Source organism: Ranitomeya imitator, chromosome 6 (assembly GCF_032444005.1).
Source record: "Ranitomeya imitator isolate aRanImi1 chromosome 6, aRanImi1.pri, whole genome shotgun sequence".
NCBI lineage: Eukaryota > Metazoa > Chordata > Amphibia > Anura > Dendrobatidae > Ranitomeya > Ranitomeya imitator.
The window spans coordinates 99,333,220-99,345,665 of record NC_091287.1 but is presented as its reverse complement, the minus strand read 5'-3'; positions in this window follow the sequence as shown (position 1 = coordinate 99,345,665).

Here is a 12,446-nt window from a genome sequence, read left to right as displayed (position 1 = left end):
CTTTTGCATTGCAGAGCATTAGATCAGTATCTCAGATGCAGGGAGGAGCCATGTCAGCTCCTGCTCTGAGCATGAACTGACAGGCCATAGTTCCTGGGTGACACCATGGCCATCTTTCAGCCTAGAGTCACCATGGGGAACATCAGCACAATGTGATCGCAATTCCATTGTGAAGATTGGAGCACAGAGGGAGATCACTCCCTCTGCGATGCACCTCAATGTCGCAATCACTATTGACATAGGCATCCGAGGGCTTAAACACCCACGATCAGTGCTACCACCGATCGTGGGCATTGCTGCATGGTGTCAGTTCCAGCATAGAGCTGACACATGCATTTGATGACGGCGGCACTCAGCGTGAGCCCGCGCGATCATCACATCAATTGGTAGTGTGAATTAGTACTGCCCGTTCATGAATGCCAGAGATAGAAATAATACCTTAGTGTTATTCACCTGTCCGAGTTCAGGCATCAGGCCTTGTTTCCTTCCCCTTCCTATATTTATGAGCATGAATGGCTCTGCTTCATCTGGTTTTTCATGCTCAGATTGTCTCTCTGTCCTACTGCATAGCTGTGTTCCTGGTCCTCATTGATTCATGAGCTGTCAAGGCCTGTTCCACTGCAACATCACCTTTGGTCCATGGTGCTCATCTTGACCTTAGGGAATCCATCTCACTAGATGATACCATAACAATTAACCATCTTAAAACAAGAATAGGTGAAGTGAGAGCCTACATTACTTTGCCCTAAATATAAAAATAACTGAATTTCTATTCTGGATTTTAGTCTGTACCTGAATCTGAAAGAATTGCTTCTTTCTCTAACGCATTTACCCTGGTTGTCACTGCAGGATTTGCACAACCAAAGTAGACAAGAAAAAAAAGGATGCAACCGCAATATCTACACACAGGAGAACTTTTACAAATGATTGCAGATGAATAATTTCTTATGTTTTTTTGTTATCTAAGAGGGGTGCTCTAAATTTTGTCAAGGCGTGATGATTAGGACTTGAACAAGCTAGGAACATTTTCGACAGAATATGTTTTGATATGACTTTATTAAAATCGTCCCATTTAGTAGGCTACTAAGAGGAAAACTCCAGAATTTCTCACAAATGAAGTAGCTCAATAAAACAAATGTTGGTTTGGTGCCAGCATGACAGACATATGGCATGTCAGCAATCAGGTATGGACTTTCCTCATCAGATGACAGGGTTGTGGTAGTACGGCAACATAAGTACCGTACTTAGATTTATAGGCAATTGACACAGACTGGATGTTTGCTTTAAATAAACAAAGTAGACACTTGGATATGTAAGAAGTTCTTATACTTATTCACAAGGGCACTTTGGACTACTTGCAATATGTTTGTAACCGTTTAGCGCTTTTACTTACCGTTTAGCACATTTCCTTACCTTACAACTATTATTTATATTAATGCTTGTTGTATAGAAGACATTTGAACTTATATCTTAACAGATCATAAACTCATGATAACATACAAATAAAATCATTAGCACTTACCTAGGCAAGGAAACCTTTACTTGCAAATCTTATTTAATTCAGTTAATAAAAGCCCCCAACTAAAAATCTCACCTTTCTCAAGGACTAATTAGATAATATCAGCCATATATAATTTTTCAATGTACTTGACCAATATAACTAAATTAAGCAAATATCGATTGCTTCATGATGCTTAAAATATAAAAAACACTTAAAGTAAAGGTCAGTACACTGACAGTTGCTGTTAATGATTCAAGAGTCTCTAAGGTCATCTTGAAAAGGAATCATATTAAATATTTTCCAAATGAAAAGTTTTATGGAGTATATAATCAAAGGAAAAGAATGATATTTTGGCTGTTGAATCATAATCATGCAAACTATCGACTTGTAGTTTTAGGTATTCTCTAATTCATATCTATTTTTCAAAAGCAAATGTATGATTAATAAAGAGGAACTAAAAATAAGAACAATTTCAAAAGCAAATGTATGATTAATAAAGAGGAACTAAAAATAAGAACAAAAGAAAATGTATGAAATTTGTTGGTGTCATAGTCGAGGTACGACCCACCTACTGGCTGCATAAAATATAATGCCAGACCATTAAGATTATATACAGAACAATTTCACCATATAGTATTCCTGATTTAACTGATGAAAGTAACACAGTATATGATACATATATATGCCCCAAATGCAGACTGGATATTGGCTTATGTCGTCGACTTCACTTAATTTAACCCCTTCCCGACCTGTGACACAGCGTATGCGTCATGAAAGTCGGTGCCAATCCGACCTGTGACGCATATGCTGTGTCACAGAAAGATCGCGTCCCTGCAGATCGGGTGAAAGGGTTAACTCCCATTTCACCCGATCTGCAGGGACAGGGGGAGTGGTAGTTTAGCCCAGGGGGGGTGGCTTCACCCCCTCGTGGCTACGATCGCTCTGATTGGCTGTTGAAAGTGAAACTGCCAATCAGAGCGATTTGTAATATTTCACCTAAAAAAATGGTGAAATATTACAATCCAGCCATGGCCGATGCTGCAATATCATCGGCCATGGCTGGAAATACTAATGTGCACCCACCCCACCCCTCCGATCGCCCCCCCAGCCCTCCGATCTGTGGCCCGCTCCCCTCCGTCCTGTGCTCCGCTCCCCCGTCCTCCTGTCCGCTCCCCCCGTGCTCCAGTCACACCCCCCGCGCTCCAATCAAACCCCCCCGCACTCCGATCCCCCCCCCGTGCTCCGAACCACCCCCCCTGCACACCGATCCACCCCCCCTGCACACCGATCCACCCGCCCGCACACCGATCACTCTCCCCCATGCTCCGATCCCTCCCCCCCCGTGCTCCGACGCCCCCCCGTGCCCTGATCTCCCCCCCTGTGCCCTGATCTCCCCCCCTTATACTTACCGATCCTGGCGGGGTCCCGTCCGTCTTCTTCCCCGAGCGCCGCCATGTTCCAAAATGGCGGGCGCATGCGCAGTGCGCCCGCCGAATCTGCCGGCCGGCAGATTCGTTCCAATGTGAATTTTGATCACTGTGATATAATCTATCACAGTGGTCAAAATAAAAAAACAGTAAATGACCCCCCCCCATTTGTCCCCCATAGATAGGGACAATAATAAAATAAAAAATTTTTTTTTTTTTCACTAAGGTTGGAGTTAGAACTAGGGTTAGGGTTAGGGGTAGGGTTAGGGGTAGGGGTAGGGGTAGGGTTAGGGTTAGGGGTAGGGTTAGGGGTAGGGGTAGGGGTAGGGTTAGGGGTAGGGTTAGGGTTAGGGTTAGGGTTAGGGGTAGGGTTAGGGTTTCGGTATGTGCACACGTATTCTGGTCCTCTGCGGATTTTTCCGCAGCGGATTTGATAAATCCGCAGTGCTAAACCGCTGCGGATTTATGGCAGATTTACCGCGGTTTTTCTGCGCATTTCACTGCGGTTTTACAACTGCGATTTTCTATTGGAGCAGTTGTAAAACCGCTGTGGAATCCGCAGAAAGAAGTGACATGCTGCGGAATGTAAACCGCTGCGTTTCCGTGCAGTTTTTCCGCAGCATGTGTACAGCGATTTTTGTTTCCCATAGGTTTACATTGAACTGTAAACTCATGGGAAACTGCTGCGGATCCGCAGCGTTTTCCGAAGCGTGTGCACATGCCTTTAGAATTAGGCTATGTGCACACGGTGCGGATTTGGCTGCGGATCTGCAGCGGATTGGCCGCTGCGGATTCGCAGCAGTGTTCCATCAGGTTTACAGTACCATGTAAACCTATGGAAAACCAAATCCGCTGTGCCCATGGTGCGGAAAATACCGCACGGAAACGCTGCGTTGTATTTTCCGCAGCATGTCAATTCTTTGTGCGGATTCCGCAGCGTTTTACACCTATTCCTCAATAGGAATCCGCAGGTGAAATCCGCAGTAAATCCGCAGGTAAAACGCAGTGCCTTTTACCCGCGGATTTTTCAAAAATGGTGCGGAAAAATCTCACACGAATCCGCAACGTGGGTACATAGCCTTAGGGTTAGGGTTGGGTTGGAATTAGGGTTGTGGTTAGGGTTAGGGGTGTGTTGGGGTTAGGGTTGTGGTTAGGGGTGTGTTGCGGTTAGGGTTGTGGTTAGGGTTACGGCTACAGTTGGGATAAGGGTTAGGGGTGTGTTGGCGTTAGAATTGAGGGGTTTCCACTGTTTAGGCACATCAGGGGGTCTCCAAACGCAACATGGCGCCACCATTGATTCCAGCCAATCTTTTATTCAAAAAGTCAAATGGTGCTCCTTCCCTTCCGAGCCCCGACGTGTGCCCAAACAGTGGTTTACCCCCACATATGGGGTATCAGTGTACTCAGGACAAACTGGGCAACAATTACTGGGGTCCAATTTCTCCTGTTACCCTTGAGAAAATAAAAAATTGCTTGCTAAAACATCATTTTTGAGGAAAGTAAAATGATTTTTTATTTTCACGGCTCTGCGTTGTAAACGTCTGTGAAGCACTTGGGGGTTCAAAGTGCTCACCACATATCTAGATAAGTTCCTTGGGGGGTCTAGTTTCCAAAATGGGGGCACTTGTGGGGGGTTTCTACTGTTTAGGCACACCAGGGGCTCTGCAAACGCAACGTGACGCCCGCAGACCATTCCATCAAAGTCTGCATTTCAAAACGTCACTACTTGACTTCCGAGCCCCGACATGTGCCCAAACAGTGGTTTACCCCCACATATGGGGTATCAGCGTACTCAGGACAAACTGGGCAACAATTACTGGGGTCCAATTTCTCCTGTTACCCTTGAGAAAATAAAAAATTGCTTGCTAAAACATCATTTTTGAGGAAAGAAAAATGATTTTTTATTTTCACGGCTCTGCGTTGTAAACGTCTGTGAAGCACTTGGGGGTTCAAAGTGCTCACCACATATCTAGATAAGTTCCTTGGGGGGTCTAGTTTCCAAAATGGGGTCACTTGTGGGGGGTTTCTACTGTTTAGGCACACCAGGGGCTCTGCAAACGCAACGTGACGCCCGCAGACCATTCCATCAAAGTCTGCATTTCAAAACGTCACTACTTGACTTCCGAGCCCCGACATGTGCCCAAACAGTGGTTTACCCCCACATATGGGGTATCAGCGTACTCAGGACAAACTGGGCAACAATTACTGGGGTCCAATTTCTCCTGTTACCCTTGAGAAAATAAAAAATTGCTTGCTAAAACATCATTTTTGAGGAAAGAAAAATGATTTTTTATTTTCACGGCTCTGCGTTGTAAACGTCTGTGAAGCACTTGGGGGTTCAAAGTGCTCACCACATATCTAGATAAGTTCCTTGGGGGGTCTAGTTTCCAAAATGGGGTCACTTGTGGGGGGTTTCTACTGTTTAGGCACACCAGGGGCTCTGCAAACGCAACGTGACGCCCGCAGACCATTCCATCAAAGTCTGCATTTCAAAACGTCACTACTTGACTTCCGAGCCCCGACATGTGCCCAAACAGTGGTTTACCCCCACATATGGGGTATCAGCGTACTCAGGACAAACTGGGCAACAATTACTGGGGTCCAATTTCTCCTGTTACCCTTGAGAAAATAAAAAATTGCTTGCTAAAACATCATTTTTGAGGAAAGAAAAATGATTTTTTATTTTCACGGCTCTGCGTTGTAAACGTCTGTGAAGCACTTGGGGGTTCAAAGTGCTCACCACATATCTAGATAAGTTCCTTTCGGGGTCTAGTTTCTAAAATGGGGTCACTTGTGGGGGGTTTCTACTGTTTAGCCACATCAGGGGCTCTGCAAACGCAACGTAACGCCCGCAGAGCATTCCATCAAAGTCTGCATTTCAAAATGTCACTACTTGACTTCCGAGCCCCGACATGTGCCCAAACTGTGGTTTACCCCCACATATGGGGTATCAGCGTACTCAGGAGAAACTGTACAACAACTTTTGGGGTCAAATTTCTCCTTTTACCCTTGGGAAAATAATAAATTGCAGGCTAAAAAATCATTTTAGAGAAAATAAAATTTTTATTTTATTTTCATGGCTCTGCGTTATAAACTTCTGTGAAGCACTTGGAAGTTCAAAGTCCTCACCACACATCTAGATTAGTTCCTTTGGGGGTCTAGTTTCCAAAATGGGGTCATATGTGGGGGATCTCCAATGTTTAGGCACACAGGGGCTCTCCAAACGTGACATGGTGTCCGCTAATGATTGGAGCTAATTTTCCATTTAAAAAGCCAATTGGCGTGCCTTCCCTTCCGAGCCCTGCCGTGCGCCCAAACAGTGGTTTACCCCCACATATGGGGTATCAGCGTACTCAGGACAAACTGGACAACAACATTTGCGGTCCAATTTCTCCTATTACCCTTGGCAAAATAGGAAATTCCAGGCTAAAAATCATTTTTGAGGAAAGAAAAATTATTTTTTATTTTCATGGCTCTGCATTATAAACTTCTGTGAAGCACCTGGGGGTTTAAAGTGCTCAATATGCATCTAGATAAGTTCCTTGGGGGGTCTAGTTTCCAAAATGGGGTCACTTGTGGGGGAGCTCCAATGCATAGGCACACAGGAGCTCTCTAAACGCGACATGGTGTCCGCTAACAATTGGAGCTAATTTTCCATTCAAAAAGTCAAATGGCGCGCCTTCCCTTCCGAGCCCTGCCGTGTGCCCAAACAGTGGTTTACCCCCACATATGAGGTATCGGCGTACTCGGGAGAAATTGCCCAACAAATTTTAGGATTCATTTTATCCTATTGCCCATGTGAAAATGAAAAACTGAGGCGAAAAGAATTTTTTTGTGAAAAAAAAAGTACTTTTTCATTTTTACAGATCAATTTGTGAAGCACCTGAGGGTTTAAAGTGCTCAATATGCATCTAGATAAGTTCCTTGGGGGGTCTAGTTTCCAAAATGGGGTCATTTGTGGGGGAGCTCCAATGTTTAGGCACACGGGGGCTCTCCAAACACGACATGGTGTCCGCTAACGATGGAGATAATTTTCCATTCAAAAAGTCAAATGGCGCTCCTTCCCTTCCGAACCTTACCATGTGCCCAAACAGTGGTTTACCCCCACATGTGAGGTATCGGTGTACTCAGGAGAAATTGCCAAACACATTTTAGGATCCATTTTATCCTGTTACCCATGTGAAAATGAAAAAAATTGAGGCTAAAAGAATTTTTTTGTGAAAAAAAAGTACTTTTTCATTTTTACGGATCAATTTGTGAAGCCCCCGGGGGTTCAAAGTTCTCACTATGCATCTAGATAAGTTCCTTGGGGCGTCTAGTTTCCAAAATGGGGTCACGTGTGGGGGAGCTCCAATTTTTAGGCACACGGGGGCTCTCCAAACGTGACATGGTGTCCGCTAAAGAGTGGAGCCAATTTTTCATTCAAAAAGTCAAATGGCGCTCCTTCCCTTCCAAGCCCTGCCGTGCGCCCAAACAGTGGTTTACCCCCACATATGAGGTATCAGCGTACTCAGGACAAATTGGACAACAACTTTCGTGGTTCAGTTTCTCCTTGTACCATTGGGAAAATAAAAAAAATGTTGCTAAAAGATAATTTTTGTGACTTAGAAGTTAAATGTTCATTTTTTCCTTCCATGTTGCTTCTGCTGCTGTGAAGCACCTGAAGGGTTAAAAAACTTCTTGAATGTGGTTTTGAGCACCTTGAGGGGTGCATTTTTTAGAATGGTGTCACTTTTGGGTATTTTCAGCCATATAGACCCCTCAAACTGACTTCAAATGTGAGGTGGTCCCTAAAAAAAATGGTTTTGTAAATTTCGTTGTAAAAATGAGAAATCGCTGGTCAAATTTTAACTCTTATAACTTCCTAGCAAAAAAAAATTTTGTTTCCAAAATTGTGCTGGTGTAAAGTAGACATGTGGGAAATGTTATTTATTAACTATTTTGTGTCACATAACTCTCTGGTTTAACAGAATAAAAATTCAAAATGTGAAAATTGCGAAATTTTCAAAATTTTCGCCAAATTTCCGTTTTTATCACAAATAAACGCAGAATTTATTGACCTAAATTTACCACTAACATGAAGCCCAATATGTCACGAAAAAACAATCTCAGAACCGCTAGGATCCGTTGAAGCGTTCCTGAGTTATTACCTCATAAAGGGACACTGGTCAGAATTGCAAAAAACGGCCAGGTCATTAAGGTCAAAATAGGCTGGGTCATGAAGGGGTTAAGTATTTCTCAGTCGACCAAAGGCTATCTAAAAATCATTTTAACACTGCAAAATAGCATGGGACAGTTCAACTTGCTATATATCTTTTAGCTGAATTGCATCGTTTATAAGAGGCGTGTTTCTACCATAGAAAAAAGAATCATTGAGGCAATAGAATTCTCTATGCCCATCTTCCCTTGACCACATGTATAATACAAGTATTGCTCAAAGAGATTCTATTATGCATTGGAAAGCGCTTATGGCAATCCTTACAGCTGCTCTGCTCTCGCCACTGTAAATTATGCCTATATTTTGCTAAACAAAACTGGCAATTACGGCATTCCTGTGACAGGTTCCCAAGTAGGATCCTATCCCATGTAATTCTTGTAAAAAGCTTGGCACTCAGGTAAATGTTGTCAGAAGATCATTTTGTGTGCAATCAATCCAAAAATAAAGGAGACTTTTCAGGTCATACAATGACCTTCATCAGTCAGACTGCATAGAAAAAGCAAAAAACAGATATGCATGTATTTATGTACATACAGTATAAAAAAGCAAAATGCAAAACAAATGTAAGGATGGGATAATGTAACAAAGCACAAGTCCACCAAGGAAAAAGAGAAATAATAAGTCAAAAAAGTGGTGGGCCAGAATGATATTTGTAAGCGAGTTCTAAAAAAGGGCAAAGAAAAAGGGAGAAAAAAGGAACAAAATTAGAAGTAAAAGAAGGGGAAAAAATATTAAAAAAAAATAATGTTGACTAACTGCAGCCAAAGACATACAGATTTACAAATACAGACCGATCTCTCTATAGCAGTGAATTACTATATTTTGCTAAAGACGTTAAAAAAAAGAGGAAACATATGAAACAAAGAATTTATTTTGTCACATCTGTCTTCTCAGCCACCTTAAATGTTCCTACATACAAAGGAACTGATCAGAATAAGGTTACCCAAGCATTTCAAGAAACTGCTTATTAACCAATCCCAAATATAAACAGGGATCTACAGTATAACCAAATATAAATACGTACAGCCATCATAAATGGGGTAGGTCTGTAATTCTTGATCCACTCCTATGAACTAGAATGGAATGCTGCTCAGTTCTGTGGGACTCGAGAAATCGTAAGAATGACCATCCATCTAAAGAATGGCCTTCTGTGTAAATTTCCCCTTGCATTGAGAGAAGCAGGGAAGATGTCTGCTATGGCTTCCCTTAGCAAAAAATCCACTGTTTGCTGCAAACTGGAAGTGAACGCAAAAGAAATTCTTTCACCAAAGTAAAAACAGATAAGATTGCAAAGAGCAAAAAAAGAGCACTCACCATCTAAAATGATTATTTGTCTTTATTGTGGCATTAAAATAACAGCAGGGTCCCACAGGGAGAACAGTAGTGTCAAGAGACGATGGCCGTTTCGCGCTGCCGCGATTCCACGGGTCTGATGACACAATAAAGACTAAGAATCCTTTTGGACGGTGAGTGCTCTTTTTTTGCTCTTTGCATATCGTATTGGACTTTGGCTTTTTTTCATTGAGCACCTGAATCCAGTGAACTGGCATGTTTAACGCATAGCAAGCTTTGCATACCCTACACCAGTGATCCAGCAGCTGTTTAGTGCAGACTTTTTTCTTGTTGGTTTGGTTTCATTATTACTATTCTTATAGCACCACTTATTTCATGGTGCTTTACATTTGAAAAGGGTATACAAAACAATAATAATTCATAACTAGTGTTGAGCGATACCTTCCGATATCCTGAAATATCGGATCGGATTGGATCAGACAGATACCCAAAAAGTATCGGTTATCGCCGATTCCGATACCGGAAACCAATGCAAGTCAATGGGACACAAATATCGGAATGAAAATAAACCCTTTCTTTCCTTGCACATGCAGTTGGGGGTCTGTGCGGGCCTGCCGGGGCCTGTATGGGCCTCTCGGGGGTCTGTGTGGGCCTGCTGGGGCCTGTACGGACCTCTCGGGGGTCTGTGCGAGCCTGCCGTGGTCTGTACGGGCCTCTCAGGGGTCTCTGTGGGTCTACTGGGGTCTGTACGGGCCTCTCGGGGGTCTGTGCGGGCCTGCCGGGGGTCTGTACTGGCCTGCCAGTGGTCTGTACGGGCCTGCCGGGGGTCTTTGTGTCTTTGTGTAGGCATCGTCCGATGGGACTACAAGTCCCATTGAGCTATGCCTGCTACAATGACAGTGATTGACACATTAGCCAATGATGGGACAGTAGTAGTCCCATCATCCGGCTAATGTGTTGAATGTAAAAAAAAAACCATACATACTACAAACAACATAGTAACATAGTAACATAGTAACATAGTTAGTAAGGCCGAAAAAAGACATTTGTCCATCCAGTTCAGCCTATATTCCATCATAATAAATCCCCAGATCTACGTCCTTCTACAGAACCTAATTGTATGATACAATATTGTTCTGCTCCAGGAAGACATCCAGGCCTCTCTTGAACCCCTCAACTGAGTTCGCCATCACCACCTCCTCAGGCAAGCAATTCCAGATTCTCACTGCCCTAACAGTAAAGAATCCTCTTCTATGTTGGTGGAAAAACCTTCTCTCCTCCAGACGCAAAGAATGCCCCCTTGTGCCCGTCACCTTCCTTGGTATAAACAGATCCTCAGCGAGATATTTGTATTGTCCCCTTATATACTTATACATGGTTATTAGATCGCCCCTCAGTCGTCTTTTTTCTAGACTAAATAATCCTAATTTCGCTAATCTATCTGGGTATTGTAGTTCTCCCATCCCCATACCATTTATAACCACCCTCTGCTTTCTATCACTAAGCCAGTTACTAACCCATTTACACACATTTTCCCCCAGACCAAGCATTCTCATTTTGTGTACCAACCTCTTGTGCGGCACGGTATCAAACGCTTTGGAAAAATCGAGATATACCACGTCCAATGACTCACCGTGGTCCAGCCTATAGCTTACCTCTTCATAAAAACTGATTAGATTGGTTTGACAGGAGCGATTTCTCATAATCCCATGCTGATATGGAGTTAAACAGTTATTCTCATTGAGATAATCCAGAATAACATCCCTCAGAAACCCTTCAAATATTTTACCAACAATAGAGGTTAGACTTACTGGCCTATAATTTCCAGGTTCACTTTTAGAGCCCTTTTTGAATATTGGCACCACATTTGCTATGCGCCAATCCTGCGGAACAGACCCTGTCGCTATAGAGTCCCTAAAAATAAGAAATAATGGTTTATCTATTACATTACTTAGTTCTCTTAGTACTCGTGGGTGTATGCCATCCGGACCCGGAGATTTATCTATTTTAATCTTATTTAGCCGGTTTCGCACCTCTTCTTGGGTTAGATTGGTGACCCTTAATATAGGGTTTTCATTGTTTCTTGGGATTTCACCTAGCATTTCATTTTCCACCGTGAATACCGTGGAGAAGAAGGTGTTTAATATGTTAGCTTTTTCCTCGTCATCTACAACCATTCTTTCCTCACTATTTTTTAAGGGGCCTACATTTTCAGTTTTTATTCTTTTACTATTGATATAGTTGAAGAACAGTTTGGGATTAGTTTTACTCTCCTTAGCAATGTGCTTCTCTGTTTCTTTTTTGGCAGCTTTAATTAGTTTTTTAGATAAAGTATTTTTCTCCCTATAGTTTTTTAGAGCTTCAATGGTGCCATCCTGCTTTAGTAGTGCAAATGCTTTCTTTTTACTGTTAATTGCCTGTCTTACTTCTTTGTTTAGCCACATTGGGTTTTTCCTATTTCTAGTCCTTTTATTCCCACAAGGTATAAACCGCTTACACTGCCTATTTAGGATGTTCTTAAACATTTCCCAATTATTATCTGTATTCTTATTTCTGAGGATATTGTCCCAGTCTACCAGATTAAGGGCATCTCTAAGCTGGTCAAACTTTGCCTTCCTAAAGTTCAGTGTTTTTGTGACTCCCTGACAAGTCCCCCTAGTGAAAGACAGGTGAAACTGTACAATATTGTGGTCGCTATTTCCTAGATGCCCGACCACCTGCAGATTTGTTATTCTGTCAGGTCTATTAGATAGTATTAGGTCTAAAAGTGCTGCTCCTCTGGTTGGATTCTGCACCAATTGTGAAAGATAATTTTTCTTGGTTATTAGCAGAAACCTGTTGCCTTTATGGGTTTCACAGGTTTCTGTTTCCCAGTTAATATCCGGGTAGTTAAAGTCCCCCATAACCAGGACCTCATTATGGGTTGCAGCTTCATCTATCTGCTTTAGAAGTAGACTTTCCATGGTTTCTGTTATATTTGGGGGTTTGTAACAGACCCCAATGAGAA